Genomic DNA, 24,189 nt, shown 5'->3' with positions numbered 1-24,189 from the left:
CAGTTTGTTCTAAACGCATCGACCTGTTCCCTTTAATGGACCTTGGATAGATCGATTGCTCATGCCATAGCAACTATCGTTGCTACTACGATTGTTCCCACCGCAAATTTGTTTCTCTTTTTGAACAATTAGGAACGGAGTGCCGTAAAGCAGCAGATTTTGGTGATGATAGTGTGTCCCAAAATCGGCTATTAGCAGACCCATGACAAATGGCAGATTGAAATTGACTCCCTGGAAAGTGTGCCGTACTTGTGCTGTTTGCAACAATAGATATAAATATGTACAAAACATTCCATCCCTTATGAATATTGGCCCTCGCCTGGTTCGATGAACAGCGCTTCCCATACAGCTTCAATATATACACCCCGTCATCGATAACATTAGCTTCCACGTGCCGATATTAGGCATTACATTGTCCAAACGATACAAGTTTGCTAGTACTAGTGCTCATTTTTCTTACCACGTGAGCCTTGTGTTCTGTTCTTTTCGGTCGGTACTGTCTACGTACGTCAATTCGTCACACACCGGAAGAAGTAGCGACCGTTCGGCAACCGGCACCGGAACCGATACGCCGGGGCGAACCCACGCATCAATTTTTATTACCGTAACATCACCAGTCAGCACCATTCCCCCTGTAGTGGCCGCTTCCTAATGTACAGCCGATTTGTTTTCATCGATGACAATCATCCCACGGCGGGATGGGGTCCGATACGGTTCGAACGGTCCCGGGTTTTTTCCCCCGTCTCAACTTCCGGGTTGGATTGAAAGTTTTCTATCAAGCAAGGAATAGTTTTTTTTGCTATTTTTCGCAAGTCAATGTCCATTTCCTCCTTCTCAAACTCGCACGCTGTATATCGGCTTCCTTGATCGGCGTGGAGATTCGATTGTGTTACTCGGAAGTGTGCAGGCGAATCGAATCAAAATAATGCCATAAATAAAAACAAATCAATTGTACTGCTGACGGTGGTAGACGACGTCCCTTCAAACTACTCCACACGGGGACGATTCGATTGCGCTGGCCGCCACCATACAACCACATGGCTTTGCGCTAAGTCATGCTTGTCCTCGTCTCCGTGCGCTCCCAGCAGAGATTTTTCCAACTTCCCAATAGAGCATTTGTTAGCAAATAGGATTCGTTTCGCCCAAAATCAAGTATATAGCTGCACGCACGAACCAGGGTGTAAACCCGAAATCCGAAATCAACCGTAAACTCGCAACACACGGGTGACAACATAATTTATACAAATTGTGTTCCACGGAAGATGACACTGACGGGGATGGTATATATCCGGAAATGCCATTAAGATTATCACTCCGAGATATGTCGAGGATAGTGTTGGATAGTTTTGTTTCCATATTTTAATATCATTTTAAATCAGGGAAGATGGTAAGAATTTGTCACAAACTATTTCTATTTTTGTGTTATACTTCCTCAGCAACCAGCACCACGTTTGGGACACAAAACCCCCGTTTGCACTTGTCTGGTTTCCATCTAAACAAGGGAAAGTGACAGTGATGCTCTCAGTGATGGTTATAGTCTTTTTTTTTTGCTCTAAAAAGGGTAGATAGTTTTCCAGAACTCACTCGCTTAACCCCCCCTCGCGGACACAATAAAATCAAGTGAAGCAAGCAGAGAAAATGGCACTCTCGACGGTGCGTATTGATGCATAACGGGGAAAGGACCACTGCGTATGAGTCATCCAACAAGAAATGGAGATTTATTATCCTTAAAGCGCATGGTTAAAGCGGTAGAGTAGCACTTCTAGCAGCTTTATGGCAGGATAGTTTGATGCAATGGCAGAAAGGACAATGCCGAGAGTAACATGGAGAATGATCACCCATAATATAACCTTTCCAGTAACCGAAAACCAAATAAAGACCTCACTTTATAGACCATCTCGAATGTATATGGAATACATATTAATTTATGGACGCGAAGTAATATCTCCATAGATACAAATACGTAGCATTAGATTCGAATGCATTCGCATATTCATGCATATTTATGTCATTTGCTCCAACTACAACGAACAAAAAAAGCAACGGTTCATTGATACTGATGTCGATGACAAATGATATAAAATTTCACGCCATCGGTTTGACTCGGATCATCATCAACAAAAAAAGGGACGCCGATTCATGACTCGACACACGGACCCGGAACGATCAGCGTGATCCTAAGTTCGCGCACGACTTCTCTGACTTCTTGCAAGGAGTATTAGACAATAAGAAACCCCCAACCCTGCCATGACTCACGATTAATCCGCGGTGCTGTTGTGGGCCCCTTTAGCCGGCCTTTTCAGCAGTGTCTTCAGATTAACGACCAATTCCGGCAGCACTTCCTGCTGTAGTTCACCCAAAAGCAGCAGCAGCAGCAGTATTAAAACGAACCGATTTTCCAGGCATCATTAACTCGTAATTTAATGATTTTTTATGATTTCCATTCCGCCTGGCTTGACGATTGTTTCACCACCCCGCAGCAACGTAGCGCGCAACCCCAGGCGGCTTCAAATGCCATCTATAAAGTGAGTGGTAAAAAGGGGGAAAAATTAATTGTCACCACCAAACGACCGAGCGGGAAGGAAGCGCGATTGATGCTTTTTTTTGCGCGCATCCTTGGATATCCGGAAACGAAGCAGCAGGAAGTGAAGTGTTTGACAACAGTATGCCTCACCGGACGGGATGGATGGAATGATGGTGATGGTGATGAAGATGCAGAATTGTATAAAAACTGCTATAAATAAAGTGATAAAAATTCCAGCCGTTCCATCTCCCAGGCAACACACCGAATCGAATCCGAAGTGTTTAGTGGCACTGGAAAGACTCACCCGGTGTCCTGTGTCCCTAGAATATGGGGGGTTTAAAGTAAATAACCTTCTCTCCGTTCGCTGAAGAACTGACAATTAAACAGCATTCACAGTAAACAATAATAAAAACAGTTCCAGTGACAGTTGGAAAAACACCATCCAGCGAGGCTTGCTTTGATGGTGGTGCACCGCGCCATGGTGATGAGGCGCCTCGTGCGAACAGCAAGCGACGAAAGAGTTGGTTCCTTCAAGTCGCCGTGCACCTTTCTTCGCGCACGCATGCACATAAAAGTATTCAAGGCAGTGAGCATCGAACAACCACCATAAATCAGTCCAATTCCAGCCACGCCACGCCAAATCCCGTGGAAGGCAATATTTCTCCATCCCCGGCACCGGAAGGCGCTCTATAATGCAAAACAGTTACCGAAACCGATTTTACGAAGATGTTCGCATCCGGGCCCGTGACGCTCTGTGGGCCTCTTTGGAACATTTGGACGGTGGCCAAAAACGGTGGCCAGTGGCACTACTGCTTTGTGAGTATACGTTGTGGCTTGGGGAAAGATTTGCTTGCAATTGCTTGCACACAGCACACAGAAATAATGTTATTACAGTAATGCATTGCCATATTCCTCGCTTTTGTGTTGCGGATTGGGATTTGTTTGCATGGCGTGGAAAGTGAATATTTATTTATCTTTTTGTTCGCAGTTTTTGTGCGCACTCTGTAGATGGAAAAGGGGATGAAACACGATGGAAAGCAGGACTTGCTCCCTACTTGCTGCACCCCTCGTGCGGTATAATAGTATGACAAATGTCACATTTTCCGTACACCCTGGGAATGGAGGACGGTTTCCCCCTTCCAATCGCTGCACGCTATTGGATTAATGTACGCAAAGGAGTCTTCAGAATCGTTGCAGAGTCATCACCCGAGTGGCAAATCACCTGCACGTGACCGTTTACTCGGCCTCGGCCTCGGTTAGTGATATAAAATATTCATACCCATGCTGTTAGGAGGCTAAACGAAGCTAATTAATCATGTAGAGAGCATGTAAGAACAAGGAAGGTTAAACGGTTCTTGTGAGGAGAGTGTGTACTGAAACAAGTTAATTGAAGTGGTGACAAGGAGTGATAACTATTACATCGATAAGGGCATGAGATAACGATGAGCTCAATTTCAATTCCTTAATTCACTTCACATACTGTAGAAACTGTTTGATACGCTTTCAGCAATGTTTTGCACTATATTTCGTGCAACATCCCAAACTCCTAAAATTCTATTTCGCTAATGTACTGCCAACAGCACCATAACCTATTCCATCATAAATTGCAAACAGGGTTGACGAACGCATAAACGGTTAAGCGGGACACAATTATGAGCCCTTCGACCGGTGCAGGCCGTACCGTATATGAACCATAATGGTCGTTATCCTTCCATGTTTGTCGACCCATCTAGGTTAGTTTCCAAACTTCTTAAGGTTACCGTCCCGTACCCAAACCTTACGCCTTTACGACTTATTTATGCGAATCAACGAAAGTGCAATAAACATCCAACCCGTGGAAGGGAATGATGGCATTATATTGTGGCACAGCAAACCACCGACCAACATAGAAATCCGTGCGTCGGTGCATAAAGGGAGCTTAAAAATCGGATGGAATTTAATCAAATTAATTGAAAACATTACCATTGCTCTCACGCGCGGAACGGACTGTGCTGTGGATGCTGTCATAATCGTCACTACTGGCGGTGGTGGTGGTTGTGGTTGGTGTCGCTTACGTCCCTTTCGCTTTCGGGATTTCGGGTGGTGTGCAAAAATATTCCTTTTCCTGCTCCTTTTGCTGCTGCTGCTGCTTTGGTTGGGAAACGCTTAATCGAATGGTTCATCTACTGCGATGACAAACGGGCAATTCGGCACAAAATGTGCAATTTTTTCACCCTCTCATGCGAAATTTGCGAAATGTGGTCTACAGAGCGAGAGAGAGTGAGAGAGCGAATGAGAGAATGAGAGAGTGAGGGTAAGGCGATAAATCTCGGCTCGATTTCAACCCGACACAGTAGGCCTTTTCCAGCCAGTTGGGGTTGAAGTGAAGACAGGTTCACCCGAAAGCCCGCACACAGACACACAAGCACACAACAAGATCGGCAACGCACAACTTAATTCAATTAATCGTGATGGTAATGAAAATTTATGGACCAATTTGCGCTTTTCCATCGATAGGTTCCAGTACAAGTACCACCAGGTCGGCAAAGGTTCACTTTCCTTCTTTAGGCACACAGTGTGGCGAATACAATTTTGTAAAATAAAAGTTCCACCGCTCAAGTGCATTCTTCTCTTGCCATTGCCTGCATCTGTCTTGATCCCCGGTGCGTTGACCGGATGTGAAGGGGCAGGGATGGGAATCCGCTTGGCTGAGATTTAATGGTACTTGAACGAGTTTTCGGGTGAATATCTTACGCCCGAACGGATAATGATAATGTCGATTACTTAAGGTTCTAATTACTTTACCGTACACCGGATACTGGTAATGGTAATAAATCTTTATTAACGGTTAGCTATTGTTGTGTGGAACATTTTGCAAAATAGAGTTAGTGTTGTTACAATAACTTTCCCTCTCGTGTAATACATGAAATGTACTGCTGATTGGTGCTATTTCATTAAAGATAGTAATTAAATGTATTCATATGTATATCGCTACAGATTGTCTTCCTATGTGTCACGTAAATCAAATGAACTATACCATAAACCTAAAGGATTGTACAGACACATTCCAACTGCTTGCTATTTTTCAAAAAGATTTTGAGCACGGTTTCGCTATGCTTGCATAATGCGGTTCTGTATTGCACAATCATAGCCGAAACTGCTGACAAGCTTATTACTGCGGAAATTTCCCACTACCAACAATGGCGGAAGGGAACCTAAATAAGCACTCGTTGTGTGTGTGCGTGTATTTATGCTTACAAATCTTCGAATCTGCTTCCTTAGCACAAAGCTCCCGGCAGTCTCCCCCCAAAGCCAACTGAGTTGGAGCATGAATCCAAGCCAAGGAATGACAGGTTGCTTCCTTTCCCACCAAAGAATTACACTCCGATTGGTCATTTAGTAGCTTCTGTTGGCGCTTTTTTTCTCTCCTCCCAATAGCCTTACCTTTTTGTTTGAGCATTCTCGATCAACGTCAGCAGTACACAGGGTGTAATAGAAAAAAAAAATACAAAGCCGTTCTCCACCAAGCTGGCGCCAGTTGGGCGGCCAGTTGGTAATGGTTGCCGCTTTTCCGCTTCTTTTGCACTGCGTCAATCTATCGAGCGAAGAATCCCGGGAGCTGCTGAATATAGCCCCCCCCCCTCTCTCTGATTGCCGGGAAATAACGCACATATACAAACACACTACGTAAATGGTAGACCGTGCTGTTTCAATCTAGTCTGCATGGAAACCCGTGGCCGTATGTACTACTAGCGCGAGTATAAAATGGCGGTTTGCGCAGAGACTTGGTGGCCCCAGTGCTCCGGTACCCGCAAACATGTCACAGTTTGTGAATCTGGGAAAAAAGAAACAAAAATACCATCCGGTACGCTGCCGAGCGGTGCTTCTACATAGGCTTAGCTGGGGCTTGAGACTTGGAACGGATCCGGAGGAGGGTTTTCCGGGCAATCAGCAATGACATAAAATGGCGCCAGCAAGGCTGGAAAATAAGATACGATAGCTTTGCAGATTTTCCACTGATAGCCGGTAAAGCGAGAACATGGGTCGGCGAGAAGAGGTCGAAAGAAGTATCATAAAAAGAGCAAAGTTCTATGTACTGGACACACACACACACACACACACACACACACACACACACACACGCACAGTGCTTTCAATTGCTATAATGTGTTGGATGATTATTTCAGGGAAAACCACAGGGTATTGATTTTAATTCTGATGCTACTTGCGTGGAGCCCTGGGCAATGAGTTAGACGTGAGTTTACTTGTTAATCCTTACACAAAGGCTCTCTATTTTATCTACAATAATCGAAAAAACCCAAGAATTTTGTGTGAATCATGCTTCGTCTCATCAGTTCATCCACCTTGCAAATTCTCGCAAGATTTGCCAGCATCTTCACCTCCAAGAAGCATCGCCATTTTGTTTCTTAAAAAAACGAACCGCTCCAGCTTCCATTATGTACTTTGTTTGTGCACCTGATCCTTCCCATCAGATAGCGCAGCACAATAGCACATAAGGAGGCGAGTTCGTTGCCCATGGCGCTCCCATCATCCATTCTAGAGCAGCTATTCAGGCCCTGTCTGTGTGCGCGCATTAGACAATATTGGTGAGGGGATTTTATGGCAAGGAAAATATCAAACAACCAGTAGCAAAACAGCTTTTGTTGGAATCCATCAACGGTGTGCGTTTCCTCTCTTCTCTGTCTACCCCTTTGCCGTACTTCCCGCGCGGTGGCCGCACCACCGCCGTATAGGTGGGTGGATCCGGACGAAGAAAAACTGCGCACTGGGGCCTGATTTCGGCATCTTCTGCGCGATTTTTCTTTCACGGGCCAATGGACTACTGTATTCGGCTTTAGGGTGGGGCTGAGCAGCATGTTCTACCGAACGATGGATGGGGGAATGCTTTTTTGCAAGAATCTGACTGCATACTTTTGTAGTAATTTGGAAAAAGCGTGATAAAATCAAGTTTGAAATGTAAAATTAAATTTTATACGACATACAATGTCCTCAATTTGATTACTACATGTTTGTACATGTAAGCCCATCAGGGTGGTTTAGTTTATAGTTGTTCTTTTTGAAGAAAATCGTTATTTAATTTAAACAATTTGAAAAATAAAAGAATAAGTATTTGTTATTCAATAACCCTTTCCTTTTTTGTGAAGTTTGTAATTTTGTAATGTTAACTGACGATTATTGTAATCTAATACATTTATTGTCTCAAAAAAAGCGGAGCAACCAATTATCTGATTAATTGGTGGTTAACTATTGCAAGTTCTCAACAGATATTTAGAGTTGAGATCAATTATTTACTATGCATTTATTATTATTTTGCCTTTCCTTATGAATCGTCAGCTAATGCAGGACATCGATAGATATAGAATTTGTAGCATTTCTATAGTCGAATGATAGATAATAGCTAGATATATTAATCGAAAGACGCGCTGGCTCCTACAAGATTCAATTACTCTAATTATCATTCAAAAACAAGAAATGCGTTACGGGAAAAAATTTAACTGGAGAAGTCTGTATAAAGACGGGAAAGAGCGTATTAGAGAGGCAGTGACGAGTGAAGGCCCTAAGCGGTCACACGAATGTAGGACTTTCTGAAGTGTTGAGCGAGAAATTGTAAAAGGAATACAAAACTAGAGATGGATTGAAAAGCAAATTTACTTATGAGCGGAGTATGGGTATCCTTTTTCGGGACCCCACGCGGCTGATTAGTGTGCATAATACTTAATCCGCCCCTGTCCTGAGGTCGTTACGTCGACAAGTTTATATTTTTCGGAAAAATCTATTTCAATATTGTATAGAGGCTATTGATTTCAATAATAGACCACATTTCTACCATCAATTGCATATTGAGAGCAAAATAAACGTCACAAAGTTATAATACAATTGTTAACATAGACCTGGCCAATAAATTACCCCAACTTTCCAACCGACCCCAAAAGAAACTGCCAATCGCGTTGAAAATAAGAATCTGACAGCTCGTGCCGGCATGGTTTCGTTAAAAACCCGCGCCTGACGTTTCCGATTGGCGACGTTCGTTAAAATCGATTGTTTGTGTGACAGTTGTTTCGTTCACTGAAAAAACAAACGCTTCGCGTTGAGGAAGACGGAGGCAGTATTTTTTCCCCCTTTAAACTTTTTATTTAGATTAGTTACAAATGTTTTAATTCAACACGGTGTAGTGTAAGTGGCAATCGTAACGTTTCGCGGCAATAAACGCACCTGTGCCGCCCTCAAAATCTGTTAAGTGCTGTATCGTTTCCTGTGCAGAGAGTGCGTTTTGCGATTGCCGTCTTCGCCGTGGCTCCTCTTCGCTCGATACACCCGAACATTTTCCGTGCAATTTTCCGTGTGAAAAACATCCTCAACCCCGTCGAAACAGGTACGTGTGGATCATTAAATTGCAGCTTGGCGTGTGGGCGGTGTTGTACGGTCGATTTGTAGTTGGTAAAAGTGAAAAACGAGGCACTATTTCTGCATCTGGTGCGTCGAGTGTGTGCGTGCGTGTTAGACCTATTGCTCACCCTCCCCCCACCTCTTGGGCGGTGGTATATGAACGAGAAAAAAAAGTTGCACAAATTATACGCTGGTCCACAGCTTGGCGAAAAAAAGAACGAAGCCAAAGGTGCTCACCAAGATAAGGCACTGGGGCGTGTATACCTTCTTTGTGGTGGTTGTGTTGTGTGAAAAATCCAATCGCGCTGAAGCCGAACGAAGAAGAACAGGACGAAAAGAACAGAAGAAGATTAAAAGTAAACAAAAATACGGCGATAGGTAATTTTTTTGCAATAACTGACTAACTCTCTGCGTTACCTCTAAATCTAATGCCGAGGAATAGGAGGTAAAGAGCACGCCACTGTTCATGCGTTTATCGGTGGCAAAAGGCGGATGTTATCGGGCGTGATTCATAAAATAAGGCACCGTCGAAGGAAAAGAAGCCATTCCCGGAAAGCAGCGGAAAGGGCCGCCGGCCTGGGGAGCAATGGGGTGTAAAACACAAACACTCACTCATTCCTCGACGATAACCAGCAGGCTTTTGCTGTAACTGGAACCCAAGGCCTCCTTCGTATACGACTGTACATAGAGATACTGATAACAGGGGAATGCATCAGCAGCAGCAGCAGCAGCAGCATACTGGAATCGCGCAGCAGTAGTACTAGAAACTGATTTCCTGGTTCTCACATTAAACGCATAGCTGCCCCGAGCGAATACTTGGGCAACGTCGAATCTTTTCCGGCATCTCGTGTGGAAAACGTTGGGCGAACGGAAAAACTGCTACCCAAATGTGGTACCAAACCATCATCATCATTGGGAGAGTATTCCATTAGGCATGCGGGCGTAATTTCCACTCGATAGTACTGCGCGCGACCATAATATTCGTGGACCATCCGAGCACCTCGCTTAGAGTACACGGCCGCTTGAATGAGCGGCCAGGCAAGGTTTACTTTTCGTGTTCTAAAATTAGCCGCATATGAAATCATCATGCGTTATTTTTGGTTCCTACGGTAAACTACGGTACGGCACACCCGCGAACCGCTTGGGAGGAGATGCTGGGCGTAAGCTAACCGTTTTTTTTGCTCTCCACCACCCTTTCCCGATGTTTCTTGGCCAATGGACAGGTCGAAGGGTGAAATGGGTTCGTTCGTGAAGAACTCACTCGACTGCAACTATCCGCTGCTCTCAGTCGTAGCGCGCGCACGACAAGCCTGCCTTCTAACCGCGCTCTGATCGTTGTATCTCATGGGAAAATGATCGTTTTCCACGAGAAGCAGAATAAACTCCCGCGGGATCGCTTACCAACCGAGCACCGTGGAATGCACGCCGTCAATCAATGACCTCAGAAGAAAAAAAAAACTATGACCTATCGCAGGTTGGAAGGGTTTGGTTTGATTCTCCGATGACTTCATATGACACCCAGGTCAACCTTTGAACGAGTTCCCTCCAATCGGTTCCGAGTGTCGTACAGATTACACTAATTGGAATGGTATTTCGTCCACTGTGTTGAAGGAAGAGCACCACCGTATCAGCAATCACTCAGAGGGTTCTGTAAAATATGCCTCAAACATGCCTCATGCTGGCTGCTGATTGGTACTGTTTGTTGTTTCGTAATTCTAAATAGTATAATCAACTCATTCAACCACTTTATTGATAGTTTCCCCCCGATTTCGTAGCATGCATCGGAGAAGGATTTGATTGGCGCCCTTTTAACGCATTCCGCTTCATTGACCCCGACTATGAGGCAGGTGCTAAAAGATTGTTTAATGGATGAACAGCCGCATACACAAACTGCACAGCGGCGAATCCACGATACACACCGCGCCCCATCCACGGCCATGAGAGGGAATGACTGCGTCGGCACGAGGGCCAACCCGTTCCATATGGTTGCAGACTGCCAGCGAGATGCAGTGGTGCATCGGTTCGGTCGATTACCGGTTATCAGAAATCATCGCCTGCCGTGGCCGTGCCCGTGCATCGGGTGGGAAGATTGCTACCGTGCGATATACCGGTTTGCCTTGAGGCGTCGGGACCACAGCGAGATTGAATCGGCGGCGACGGTGGCGACGGCGATGAACTACATTCGGTCATTCGGAACTCGGATCTCTCGAGGCTGTGGATTCCACCCAGTCTTGGGGAGCGTGTTTGTTAGGGCCCGGGCTTGGCATATCGAGTGGGAGAGGTGCGATACATGGTTATGAATGGCACGGTTTGTGAGGTGGCTAATGTCTGCACCCATCACTGTGTGCAGTTGTGTGCAAAAGCAAAAAAAAATCCGGCTCGCGCACACATACACACACTCACCCATCTTGCAATTGCACTTGCACTTGTCCCGCTACATTGCACCACACCATTTAAAGTGGAGCTGGCCGAGATCGATTGGCCAGGCTGTGGCGGTGTATGGGCCCTCCTTCCACCAGAGACACCCACTTGCAGTGTGCACTCCCCACTGCGGATGGCGTCGGCTCCATGTGTGCTGATATCATTGCTGAACTATTTTTACAAGTCGCCACTAGCTGCTGCTGCTGCTGTGGGGTCTGGTGGCGGTTTGCATATAGCAGTGTATGGTGACCTCCCCCCCCCCCCCCCCCCCGTGCTCTTGTACCAGCTTCGATGGTCGATTGAAGGTTGAAAAGTTTGCTGCTGCTATTCGAATGTTTCACCTTGCGTTATTCCGACGCCTTCGCAGCAAATACGCAAGACGCCCAATCGGCCAAAGCACCCAGTACACCCGGGGGCGGACGAATTGGTTTTCGATCCACGCGTGTGTGTGTGAGTGTATCACTTCGCCCGCCGTGCTTGGTTAGTGGTGGCCGTAAAACGGAAAGGAAGCAAATCCTACGCGCTTCGTCGCTCGAATCCGCTCGGCTAATCTTGCAATGGTGCTCCCCAATGGGGGGGCCAGGTTTATAGAGGCGAGGCGGACGTTGGATGAATGGATCGGTCGTAGATGGGCAAAGGTATAAATGTCAGCTCCATTCGGCATTCGGACGGTTGATTGGTTCGAGCGGAAGCAGTTTTACACTGGATCCAGTTATTCATCGTTTGCTTCGGTAATGAATTTTATGAATGAAACCTGTCGCGGATAAAGAAGGGGGAGAGCTTTCAGATTCATGTTACACGTTTTGTTTGCTGGTGGGCGATCATTAGATGTAAAATAGTATGAATATGAGTAGTCCATCCTCTACCGCCATTTGATTGAGCACGATAAAAACACGGGAGATAAGGTGTCGTGTACACGCGCACTCGGGACGGATGACGATGAGTTGGAAGCCGTATGCAGCCCGTTGGTGACATTCTTTCGTATGAAAGAAAACTCTCGCCGGTAGGTTCCATCACCCACTGTACATGCATCCCTGTTCCATCACTTACTGGGAGCAATCTGGTGAAAATTGTACTGCCGGAATGCTGTGTGTATGTGGCATTCGGCGTGGCTTTCCCCGGGAGAAAGCAGTAGCCGAAGCAGAATCAGCCCCACAAGTGCGCTCACAGGCAGGCACCGATGTCAATCAGATACATCGGCGTCGAAATGTTGAGGTGGAGTCCTACAACACCATCTCCGCACCACTGACTGCATTACAAACCACTACTGACCACCGTGTGGTGGTTCGCCCTTTTTTGGCAAGTAACGGTGCGAAGTATGTGGGCAAGTGTGCAACATGATGGAACGGGTTTTCGTGTTTGTGCCCTCCTCCTTCTCATGCTGCATTCCAACCGAATGCACTCTTGCCTTGATTGTCGCGAGGAGGGTTTTAAAAGCTCCAAACTGCATCAAACATTAAACAGAGGAGGCTTCTAAGGGTTCTAAGTTATCTTTTGATGGTTCTCAGACCGTTTCAAACTTTACCCCCAAAAGGCGCTATACCACCAAAAACAGAAGATTAAGCACAAAATACGAATGCGATGCGAATAAAAACAATTAGCCGTCATCAGCAGCATTTGTCTGTTTTTGCCATCAACACTTGTGGCCCGGGTTTGGGTTTCGATGAGCGCATCACGCGGCATCCCCTTCTACATGCGATCGTCGTCACCGTCATCATCATCATCATCGTCATCGTCATCATGTTTGTCGGTCGCGGTCGGCTTTTGCACGAACGATCGTCGCAATCGGGTTTCCGTCGTCGGTGGGTCGTCGGGCCCCCGATCGCTCGCGGAATGCTCAGTCGCGAGCGCAAACTCAATTTGAACGATCACGTTGCCGGAACCGGTACACGCTTTAGTTAGCGGGTTAGTTGCTTGCTGATTTTTTTCCCTCTTTTACTTCTCCAGGGGTTTTCTTCTTGGTGTTTTGTGTGTATGTGTGTATGTGACAGGGTTGCTAAAGAGCATCAAAGAAGGTGGTTGGAAGAATTATGTGCAAACGGAACCAGCTCATTTGCTTACTCCTTGGTCCTCCTACCCTTACTTGCTGTGTGTGATCTTACTTTTTTTCAAATATAATAGTGTGCAGTTGTATGAATCTTCTTCTTTTGTTTGTGCGTGCAAAAAACACATAATTAGAAACGGTATTTGAATGTGTAGTGCATTACCTTCAAGCAGAATTGGCATTCAATGTCCTTCTAGGAGCAAAAAAAAGCTCTTTTATTGTTGGATGGTTGGAAGGCAACGAGTGCACCAGATTGCTCGGAACGAAACGTGGCATCCTTGAAAGTGGGAACAAAAGTGAGAAGAGAAAAAAAACAGCGGGTTGAACCTGTTATTGGAGGATGAAGCGAATGAATGTATTTCTGTGTGTGCGTGTTTATTTTGGAGTGAAAAATATTGTAGTTTAAAGTTATCGTTGTTTCTTGTCGATCCTTTTTTTCTGATCATTGAATCAGCAAAGCGTAAGGGAAGCCAACGTTAGACCTCCCAGATCCTCCCAGGGTGGATCTTTTGCGTGCTCTGTTTCATCCCATTTTCGCTGACGTCATATTAATTTCGTAAATGATCCGCGCTTAATTCAATTACCAACCAAGTGTTCAGTTCCCGCTTATGTTCATCCTGTAGCTTAGAAGATGATCTGTTCAAAAATACTTCGTTTTGTTTTAGTGCCTTTAATAAGCGGTGAATAAGTTGTGCGTTTGCGATCTGAGTGTGGAAGATTGAATACGTCCGGTGGCGTGTGGCCAAATGTTCCTAAGGCTACATGAAAAATCACCGATTTCTATCCCTTTTTTTCTTAGAAGCAGTTCTGCAATCCCCAACGAACGAACGTCTCAGTGTTCGGGTGGGGGCCCACCTATTGGTAAACATCAAGTGTGTGGCAACATCGGATCTCTCGCTACTAGTGTATTTATAACATAAAAATATTATTCCCCCCCGTGTGTGTGCCTAGCACGGTTTGTGTGTGTGTGCGCGTTTTTTGAAACATAATTTCGCGCCCACAACATCGCCCCCAAATCGCCAGCGAAGTTCGTTCTACTCCTACTTATCGAATTGTGTGCCGCGGTGGTGGTGGTTTCACAGTTTGTGCTGGTAGTAATAGTAGTAGTAGTAGTAGACGCAGCAGCTCGAACTGATCGAAATAACCTCGAAAGATCGCGCAGAGCACCGGTAAACGACGCGGGGCTCGCAGTACCTCCCACTCGAAGAGCAAGGCACCAGCAGCAGCATCCTTGTAAGTAGTGTGCTCCTTTCGACCTCCTCCTCCCCCACTGTGCGGCTAGGTTAGCGGCACGTTGCTCTCTCACGCTCTCCCTTGCTCCCTTATCCATTGGCGTTTTGGCGTGGCGCCCCCGCAAACAGTTTCTGTCAGTTTTGCCACTTTTAAGATCGGACTGATGAAGGACCGGGGACGATTCGATACGATCGCGCGTGTGGAGAGCAGCCGTGAGGGTAGCGTTTGCATGGGTGTTGATTGTAGCAGCGGTGCCGTGCCCTCTCCTTTACGTGGAGTAGTGCGCTGAGCAGTGGGTTAATTGGATTGTGTGGAGGTTGTGTGAACGGTGAAGGTTACGGTGAGTGCACAACATCTCACACGTCTCTCTGTGCGGTACAGCTGCTACTGGATGTGCTGTTGCGATAGTCTTCAACTGAGTCGGTAGACACGAATTGCCCGAGGTAGCTCTCAGAAGATCAAAATTGATCCCTCGTCTGAAACGGGAGCTGAAAAGCACGTGACTTCCGATCCGATCGATCGATCCCAAACCAAACCGTGGTGCACCGTGGTGAAAGATTTATCTTTAGCCGTGACGTCAAGCATGATCATCTGGCAAATCGGCAAGAGGCCCTCGAAATGTCTTGCTTCTCAGAACTCGAAGTGAATCACGAACGTAAACCCGCATGAGTAATAAGGTCTTTGGCGCTCACCATTTTCGGTTCACCACGGCTGCCCTGTGCAATTGCGCTGCTGCCACGTCACGCTCTTCTAGAGAAACGTTGCCAGTTTGCTCGCATGATTTCTCGCGTGGTGGTGGTGATCATAACGAAGGCCCTTGATGGTCTTTCGTCGCATCCGGCTAACCAGTTTCGTACTCCAACAGTGTGTCCCCATCGCCGGTCTCGTTCGTTCGCGATCATTTCGCGATCGCAGGTGTATGGTTTTGTTTTGTTTTCCTACTCTCTTTCAACTCTCGAAGCTTATTTTTATGTCACTTATGTCCGGTCCCGGCAGTGGGGAGCATAAAAAACCGTCGTCCCCGTGTTGTGTCCTTCGCTTTCGCCATATTACATCAACGGGAAGATTGTATCTCTCGGGGGTTTTGCTGTTTTTTTATCGTCGTTTTCATTAAGCAGCGCATTTCGTTGTTGTTGCACGAGAGTGTGTTGTTTGCGAAACCAAACCTACCACTACCTCTTGGGGGAGGGTTTTCGAGAATGCCCCGATGTAGTCCCTGTGTAGCTGTCAACTTTCTTTAATAAGGGAACGTGGAAATTAAAGAGAATTTATATTCGGCTCATGCAAAGCACACATACAACCAGCACACCAGGTTTAGGGGCAAACCGGAATCGCGAGCTAACTTGTTTTTCTGTCTTCTGTCCGCACACAAAACAGCGGAATAAGTTTCAACATCATCATTCTGCTTTTTTCGGTGGTATTTCAGTATCAGAAAAATCACAGTTTTTTGTTTTTTTAAGAAATCGTTGCTCACACATGATGGGGCTGGATAAGTTTGTTTTTTTCGGGGCGCGCAACTGTGCAGCTCTCCGTTTCTGTGCTAAAAATAGAGGTTTCGATCGTGTTCGAACACAACCACCAAACCGACGAGTGTTGTGCGGTCATTTCATATCGCAAGGCTGGTAGCTCTCTCACTCTCTCCGCGGTGTTTTGTTGCAATATTGGCCACATCTGGTCGGATCCGGTGAGTTACAGAGGGAGCAAACCGTGATATTGTGCTTGAAAAAGTACGATCTGTGTTGTGAAACAAATGGTCAGAAATTTAGAAGGATGTGGATTGCATCATTGTATCGAACTTTGTACCGGTATTAGCATTACCACCCTCAGGGACGTTTTCATCGATCATCATCTTTGGGTGTAACAAATGACTTCAAACAGACGATGATAATGATGCCGTCTATCACTATATCCATCTTGACTTGAAATCTGCTGACGAAGTCTAAACCGGAGGAGGAGGATCTGTTGTCATATATCCATCACGTTATAGGTTGTGTCGTGCTTGTCGTGATCAAAGACTGTTGTTTTTAATGCATTTTCTGGTAACAGACACACGCACGACACGGTATCGGTATCGTTTTATATTTAGAACTACGACTTCTTCTTGTGTAGACATCTGTAATGTCTTGATGTGTGTTCATCCGTGATGCATTGCGATGTGCATCTTCAGAAGAGAGTTAATGTGTTGACGATGGATTTATTTAAGTGATCATGTTTTGAGTAGACACACTGCAAACGCGCTACAGTGTGGTTAAAGCATTTCTAACGAAAGACAGGGCGTAGACAACTTCACTGTTTTGTTTATCTCAGATATCAGGTTTATCTTGCTGTCGTCGACTCTTATCGCGCACAGTCCAATGCTACTCCAACCGCCTGCTAAGGTGGAGACCGGTTTATCAGCATAACAGGTTGCTCACCTGTGCTTATCTCTCAACAGTCGAGCACAAACGTCGAGATGGAGACCTCACCCCAGCACGAACGGAACGTTAGTTTCGCCTTTGCGGTCGCGTCAAATATCAGCAACGAGTTGTTGATGCATCGTTCCTCCGCTTTGTCGCCCGTTGCTCGTGAGTATATATATAAGCTCGTGTATCACTTACTCAGCAGATTGGCCATCAGAACCGAACCTAATGGCGTTGTGTGGCGGTGGTGTGGTAATGGTGGTAGGGCAATTAGCTTTCATTGTCATGCGAGCGCACGCGAGATCGACGCGTCCGACGCGGGCGGGTGACTCTAAGGGCAACACAGAACACAAACGCTGTGGCGAGATCTAACAACCACGCCAAACGAATGTCTTTCCCGCACGTCTCGCGAAGCGTTCCGACTCCGAATTCACTTGACCAACAGACAACAACAGATCGGATATATATTACCTCATCGCGCGATCTTCCTGGGGCAAAGTCACACTTTGCCGGAGAGATCTCGCGCTAACTTCTATGCGTCCGCGTCGCTTCGCTAATTGGTAAGGTTAATTTAGCGCTCACAGTGTGGCATCAGCAGTGTCAGCCTCTGATGATCATGACGTCATGTTGGGTTGTTGTGGACGCTCCTTCGGGTGTTGTCCTTGTCGCGGAGCGAGTTTTAGTACTGAGGTTTTGGTTGTCGTTTTTTGCTGCTGCTTTGTTTGCTGCAGGAAACGGCACCAATACACCAGCCCGGCAATGTTGTCCAAAAATGGGACCCAATCTGACTTGAGAAACCTTCTGCGTGAGAGTGTGTTTGTGTATGTTTTTCGTACTTCCGCTCCAACGCTACGTTTATTGGTATTCAATCATACACACTTATTCGTTTATTCACGGACACCATTTATGGTGTCACCCTCCCGCGTGTTCTTCTCCTCTTTTGGGGGTTTTATATGTATGTATTTGTGTGTGTGGGGAATAGTTAAAATAATCTCCAAGCATTTGCTGTGGCTGCTGCTGCTGCTGCTGCTGCTGCTGGATCTTCTGTGGATGGGGACGCAAATAAGGAGGCCTCAGCCAGCGTGCCAGCGTTGTCTTGATTGCCTTGCGCCGCATTCTAATATGGGGAGTGTGTGTGTGTGTGTGGGTTGGGGGAGAGCGATCTGTTAGAATAATAAACATAACCTAAATTTATCTCGGTAACGTCAGCCGAACGAACGGACGGACAATGGCAACCGTGACGCTGATTGGAAAACAGCAGCAGCAGCAGCAGCAGCAGAAGCAAGAGTAGAGCACGAAAAAAGGCAACCGCAAAATGCTTGATCATTTGCATCGAATGTCGATTCCTCCAGTCCATTGCCATTGTGTTTGCGTCTCTTCACGGCTCTGAGCACGTCTTACGCGATCTTGCCAAACCAAATCGGGAAAGGTGTAAACATATAAGCGCGCGCCTCTTTCCCTTCTCGTGTTCTGACCGTATTCTTATCCATTGTAGCGTGAAAAGGGTGTAGTCTCGTGGGGTTTTTTGGTAGCGAATGCTTGCAGAATATGGCACCCGTCGAAAGATGATTTAGGTTTGGTTTATTTGAGCGGGTAAATGGTAAAGTAAACACACCAGAGTGCGTGAATTAAATTATGAGCTGCCGCGTGAATCTGAGCAAAATTAGTTAGTGGCCAAGAAAAGAGGTCATCGAGTCGATAACTTAGCACCTACCCCCCCGATGGAGCTTAAGTCTAAGCCTAAGAAATGTCAAGTGAATATTTTACGATCAGTCTGGCGCCACCAGGTCCCAACTCCCCCGATTCCTCCAGTGTGTGTTGGAACAACCGTACCGGTGGATCGCATTAATGTTGTCTATAAAAGGCATCCTGTAGTACCTCGCGTTGGTCAGAATCGGCTGAGAAGGTTCGTCTATTAGAAACACTTACACCGGGCGGCCGGGAGAGTCCATCGAGAGTCGGCCATGCATGCACACGAAGCGCACAAATCGATTGAGCTAAATGGGGCCAGTCTCAATTGGCGTTGGTGCAACGGCAGTGCATCGAGCAGCTTGGTAGTAGCACCCCAATGATACTGATTTGTCCAAGTAGTCATCAGACACAGACACACACACTCACGACACTAGTTGTGAATACTTAATTTATGATTGTTTGCACACGCGGCTCGATAGGTGCCGAATGGACTTTGGCTCTTTGGAGAGGGAAAATCGCGTTTTCTGTAGGGGATTGCGCAAGCTCTCGGAAGTAGCGGAAGAGGAGGTTCCTTCGGGAGGGAGTGTATTTTTGTAAATTTTCCCCCGGATGTGTGGGTGTGTGTGTGTGTTTGAGTTTTTCTCGTATTTTCCGCGTTCGTAGCTCGTTCACTCAGTTTGTGCTTGCGTTTTGCAGAGTCAGCGGGGCACGCGCACAGGTTTCGAATTCTTGTAGCGGCTTCTACACCCCAAGGGTGGTGCTAGTGCTGGTGGGATTTGTGACCCACCCCGGTGCAGCGTATGCATTTTTGTTGCCGTTTGTTTACAGAGCAGAGTCCAATGAGCTCTGATGTTGAGGGGGGGAAAGATGTGTGCGTATGTGCTGGGCGCGGGCGCATTTTGTTGTTTGCCGTGAGTGTCTTCAGGCTCTGTTGAGGTGTGTAAGAGAGGTGTTGTTGATACATTCGTCTGTTTGCTTCGTCATGTGGTTTGTTTGGTTTTTTTGTTAAAAGTTCTCTATCTACATTCCTTTAGGGTATGGTACGGGAAGTCGATGAAGTTGTATCGCACGATTGGGAGTGGTTGGTGATCTTGGCTTTGCAGCAAAATACCTTCAACACACGTTCTTGTTTGACTTTTTATTATCGCTGGAATACTCTACCAGAGAGCGAAAGAGAGACGGAGAGAGGGCCTTCAGAGCGATTACCCAGAGCTACCAACCTCTGATAAGACCTTCACAGCACATTGTGGCTACCTTCTGAAGAACTCCCGCTTAACTTGATTAGTGTGTGCCGGCATTAAACTGCCGCTCGCGGATCGTTTACCGTCGTTCAAGCATCTAAGGGTCGTCCACCATCAATCTTAACTTGTGTACGGACACTGACACTGAAGTGGTGGTGTGTTGCGCTTGCGGCGAAGAATTAGATCCACCGGCCTATAGTGAGGGACAACCATTACAACCTGGCGGCGATGCGTTGAATATGCGACCCTGGACGACGCCACCTCTCTGCTTCCTTTCCCGGTGCTGCTCTTTCGGTCGGTTTTGCTGGCAGGACGTAAACGGATGGCGCAATGTTTGTGCTGACTGTGCATACTAAAAATAAGCATCGTGCGCACACCTAGCCTGCGCGCCAAACACACTCGTAGCTTGGAGTCGCGGATATAAATTTTGCACCGCATTAGCAAACACTCTCCTTCCCGTTTCCCGGGTTTGGGTTGGTTGTTGATGGGGAGGACGTTTCTTCTTTCTGCGCCTATCTTCATGGCTGCGTGCAAAATCGACAGCTGAAGTTGACGATTAAGGGGAAAACGATGCCACCACCAACACAGCCGGAACCAACATCTTGATCTTTCCTGCACTTCAGATAGGCGCAGCAGTGAAATCTCAAGACAGGAAGGAAGCATGTTTTGGTGCAAATGATTGGTGTGTGATTTATGCCTTGAAGTTGGCAGTTGACATAAGGAAAAGCAAGACGTAAATCATAGCACACTTTATGTGACGTAAATCAGTGCGATTGTGAAACCAGTGCTACCTCTCTACCTGTGTGGCATTCGTTGGAAGGGGGAAAAAAACACTCAATTAATGACGGGGTTTAAAACTCTCACAGTCTGTTGTAATCATAAAATGACGTTTATGATGTTTTGTATAGAGTCTCCACGCGGAGTGACTGTTAATATGTGCACCATATGTGCGACCAGTCGGCAATCTATCAGCGTCGGATGGTGTGTGCGAGTTCAAATCTTCTCATTTCTAACCAAACAGATCGTAATTTTTCGGCTTATGTCAAATTTGGATTTGAATTTCTTGCCCCAAAGCGATCCCCAGGGCTTGTATTACATTTATCTTTGCGAGTGGTCCCCCACGAAACAGATTATGACCAAATCGCACACGAACGTGCATGTTAATCCTACGCGCACACCCTGGCTGTTTGTGCCTTAGAGGAGGGTTTTTTCTGTCTACGCACCATTGCTAGCGCTAACGAATAACGATCGTTTTGCAATGTCTTTTCTGGTTCCACGCGACCCAAACGCATTCACACCGATGGGTAGGCGGATGGGTTTTATCTACCAACCCCATACGGAGACAGATTGGTTATGTTTCCGTTCCGTTGTCACATTGTAAGTAGCGGCCGAGGCACGGTGCATGTTTGGAAACAGGAGACACACTATTGGTAGGAGGATGAAGTATCACTTCATTTCAATCTCGTCTCGGATAGACACCACGTAGAGTGGAAGGGATGTTGGTCGCGCGTGTGGATCGCATTGCATGCATCCCCTCGATGGATCGGATCGGATGCGATCAATGCAGTGCTGTGATCAATCGCCCTTACAAAAGGTGTTGCTCAGTGTGTTCCTGCTCGAATATCCCAACGCCTCCGTGATACGATTGGGCGAAACGAACATGTAAAGATAGGAAAGAAAGTAAAAGCAACAATGTGTAGGTGGTTTGATGATCGTGTCGTCTTCGAGCACGGCAGGACGTCACACAGCTCGGATCGTAATTTACGATCAAAAGTGAAACAAAACAACATTCAAACCACCTACCAAAAAACACGAACAGAAAGCTGCTATATCGATGTTACCGCTTTTCAATATTCATGGGGCGCCTCACAGACAGCGGCAGAGAAGTGATCGAGTTCGCAAGAAAAAAGCTATTTGGGTTTTGTTTGAAGATTGAATCGCCTCACCTTTATCTTTATCTTTACCGGGAGATGCAGAGCAAACAAATTATGCATATTATCGATCGACAGTCGTGCGTGGAGCTGCAGTGTGACAATCTAGAGTAAACAGAACCAACCAACGGTTTCTGACACAAATAAAACCTTCTCCTACTCGAACGCGCGCAACCGCTTGAATATGAATGATTTGGCAATCGTGTAAAGGGTGTGGTGCCCTTTTGAAGTGTGTTCCACTTAGCTGATATGTCTGTGTGTGTGTGTCTGTGTGCAACTGACAGATGAATCACTTCGTCGAGGCGTCTCGAAGACGCCGCCGACGCTGCGATGAACAACACAGTGTGCTGTGTCGCGATCGACAGTAAGTTGTGCCAAAAGAGATGTCGCCCTAATTGCCCCAGTGGTGAGGAGATCCTCATATTGACGTAGTGTTGAGCAGAAGAAGAGCTGCCAAGAAGCAATGAGAAAAAATAGGGAAAACCGAGACGACTAACAAAACGCGAGGAAGTGTGGCACAGCTTCACCTTTGAGTTCACATTAAGGCGATCCTCGCGCGCTGTTGTAGCAGTAGAACAGCGTTAAAGTCCTCGTCACCGAGGATGACGAATCCTTTCTCGAGACAGCTGTTTGTTTGTGCACAGACGATGGCCCGAGGGCATGTCTTAAAATTATCCTCGCGAAGCTCGAAACGACAGCCAAACGCTTTGCTCGCACCCAGACGGCGAGTTTAGTCATCATCGTCGCCATCCAAGTAATGAGACACGACACCAGAGCGCGGGGCGGCACGTACGCAGGAAGGCTCGATGTGTCGATGCCAATTTTAAGTGTTGGATCGCTTTGTTGTTATTATTTAATGACCCACATCGTAAAGTTTCCACCCCCAGCCGCATTGTGATAAGTGTGATGGAATTCCCTCACGTACGTATGGGGGGCGACTGTACGGCGTTGGCATTATTGACTCTTTGTTTTCAGTTCCGTTTCGTTATGATAGGAGTTAAGACGTTAAAAGACAAAAAGAGGTTGGAGGTACAGTTCCGCCCTTTTTTTGTTGATTAAAAACGATGTACAAATATAGTGATTTGTATGGGACCCTGCTTGGCTGCAGCAATTGTGAAGTTGTCCGGCCGTCTGCATGTTGGTTGAATTATATTTGTCATTGATTTATTACCATCTTCAGGCCATCACTTTCAAATAGAGCCGTTACAGTCTTTTCTTCGCATGGCTTTCATTAGACGCACGCACATGTTTGGCTTCTCAACGAAGATGCATTCATTCGCGGGTAAAAGTAATTTGTTAAACTGAAGGGTAAGCAGGATCTGATAAAATCAGTCCGCAAGTGAGAGAAAGATGGGGTCGAAACCATCCACCATCCGCAGCATCGAGTACACAGGCACCACCGGAACAACGGAACGATTGAAACGAGGTGAGCAGAAAGATTGGTGGAAAGCAAACGAAAAAAGGTTGTTTTTTTGCAAACACACATATTTGGAATGCAGTTCGATGCATCTGCCTTGTGGTATGGAAGAACACTTAACACCCTTTCACGCTGGGGCGCGTACGAACAAATCCTCAACCCTCTGGGGGTCAGAAATGTGCCGCCAGTGTTGTGTCTTTATTTTGCATTCCCAAAACGCTCAGGAACAGTTTTTTCGTTTCTTTACCCTTTGAGAATTTCCTCCCGAAGTTCAATCGTTGTTGGAATATTTTTAAATTCCACTCCAAGAGTGGAAAATGCAGCCGAAGCAAACGAGGCGCGAACGGAGGCACTTTCACACCCGATGCCCTGCCCGGGCGCATCAGGCGCATTAAAACGTCAAACACTTTGAATAGATTTTCCGCAACTGCATTGGTTGCAGTTCGTGTGAAAATTATGTGTTTATTGGTTGCCATGCTGTGTGTATTGTAGAGAGTGTACACTCTTTCGCCTGGACATAAAACCTTCCCCGTCATGATGTGGAGGCGTTGCTGCTGCTGCTGCAGCCGCTGCCGCTCGGCATGTTTTAGTCATTTTCACTTACAATGTCGCAATGTGTCGGTTATTTAGGTTAATATGTTTTCCACAACAGTTGTGCGCGGCCTCGAGTGTGTGTATGTGTGTGATTGATGCGCTGCGTTGGAAAATGCAACATAATTGACTGTAGTTGTTGTAGCACTGGTGGTTTAAAAATACACTCCGCAAACTGATTCACAATTCAAGGAAATTGTGTATCTTTGCGCATCCGCGTATCTCTGATCGATGCATCACCAGAGGAGAGTCACTGTGATAGGGGTTTCAATATTTGTGCGATTGTAAACATTGAGTTAATTTTATTTG

General features: G+C 46.4%; 1 protein-coding gene and 1 long non-coding RNA gene across 9 annotated transcripts in view; one reads left to right on the top strand and one right to left on the bottom strand.

Annotated features, from left to right (window-relative positions):
- Positions 1–8,571: 8,571 nt before the first annotated feature.
- The window catches only part of LOC1269749 (talin-2), a 58,487-nt gene continuing 42,869 nt past the window's right edge, over positions 8,572–24,189 (top strand). For 4 of the 8 annotated variants that reach the window (XM_061651480.1, XM_061651483.1, XM_061651482.1 and 1 more), the window contains exon 1: positions 8,591–8,897. The gene's annotated coding sequence lies outside the window, so the exon portion shown is untranslated. Of the gene's footprint in view, positions 8,898–13,123; positions 13,238–14,175; positions 14,610–17,037; positions 17,174–24,189 lie in introns of those variants that run through there. The other 4 variants (XM_061651474.1, XM_061651476.1, XM_061651475.1 and 1 more) reach the window with 4 other exon arrangements.
- On the bottom strand, positions 8,613–9,519 carry LOC133392195 (uncharacterized). Its single transcript, XR_009765526.1, has 3 exons — positions 9,329–9,519; positions 9,149–9,216; positions 8,613–9,052 (listed from the first exon to the last, which is right to left on the bottom strand). It is a non-coding gene; the product is annotated as an uncharacterized LOC133392195 (long non-coding RNA).

Source organism: Anopheles gambiae, chromosome 2, assembly GCF_943734735.2.
Source record: "Anopheles gambiae chromosome 2, idAnoGambNW_F1_1, whole genome shotgun sequence".
In the NCBI taxonomy this organism is placed as follows: Eukaryota; Metazoa; Arthropoda; class Insecta; order Diptera; family Culicidae; genus Anopheles; species Anopheles gambiae.
Note: the sequence above shows the minus strand (reverse complement) of the source record. Positions and strands in the feature narration are given on the sequence as shown.